This window comes from Zonotrichia albicollis, chromosome 3 (genome assembly GCF_047830755.1).
Source record: "Zonotrichia albicollis isolate bZonAlb1 chromosome 3, bZonAlb1.hap1, whole genome shotgun sequence".
NCBI classification, from domain to species: domain Eukaryota; kingdom Metazoa; phylum Chordata; class Aves; order Passeriformes; family Passerellidae; genus Zonotrichia; species Zonotrichia albicollis.
The window spans coordinates 16,021,011-16,021,890 of NC_133821.1; the positions used below are offsets into that span (position 1 = coordinate 16,021,011).

At 42.6% G+C, this 880-nt stretch overlaps 1 protein-coding gene across 4 annotated transcripts in view; it reads left to right on the plus strand.

The window, feature by feature from the left end:
• TP53BP2 (tumor protein p53 binding protein 2) overlaps window positions 1-880 on the plus strand; it is a 56,082-nt gene that overhangs the window by 54,393 nt on the left and 809 nt on the right. The gene's annotated exons all lie outside the window — the stretch shown is intronic.

Here is an 880-nt window from a genome sequence, read left to right on the forward strand (position 1 = left end):
GGTACTTATTGAATGGTAAAAGGATAATAATGAAAATTGGTGACTCTCTCCAGTCTGGACACAACTTGGCCCTGATTGGCCAAAGAGTTAAAACAACTCACAGCAGAATCCAATGAAACAATCACCTGTGGGTAAACAATCTCCAAACACATTCCACATGTGAGCACAACACAGGAGAAGCAAATGAGATAGGAATTGTTTTCCTTTTTCTCTGAGGCTTCCCAGCTTCCCAGGAGAAAAACCCTGGGTGAAGGGATTTTTCAGAGAATGTGAATGCCACACTTGTGCCAAGCTGTGTCCTGTCATTTTTCCCCTGCACCCCTGTGTGTGTGACCAGCACAAGGCCCAGGGGCCACAGGCTGGCAGGGGCCAGTTTCCTGCTGGCCACCCACCCTCCACTCTCTAAAGCTCCTCCACTTCTATTGTCCTTCTGTAGACAAATGTTTCCAGCTTGCCCAAAGCTGTACTGCCATAAAAGCTGATAGGTGAGAGAAAGCAAACCAGACTTCACCTCTCTGGTCCCATTTATAACACAGGGAATAATCCCACAGTTCACTTAACACAGAAATCTCTTGATTTACAAAGCCACATGTTTTTTCTGGCCCACCCATGTGGGTAGAGCTGAAAGTACTCAATTATGTGCTGTTCAATACCTTCCTTTTGTACTGACACACTTAGTATTTTTTAAGCTTGTCTAAGACTGCTAAATTCATATTTGTCCGTGCCCTGGATGTTTTTTATAACCATGCTTTTGCTACTATGGGTTACATTAGAATTGTAGCACCAAAGAGAGGGGGTTTTTGTTCCTTTATTTTTCTTTTTAAAACAGTAACCTTTTAAAGTACTAAAATTTTAAACCTCCTTTCTGTTTTACCCTCAG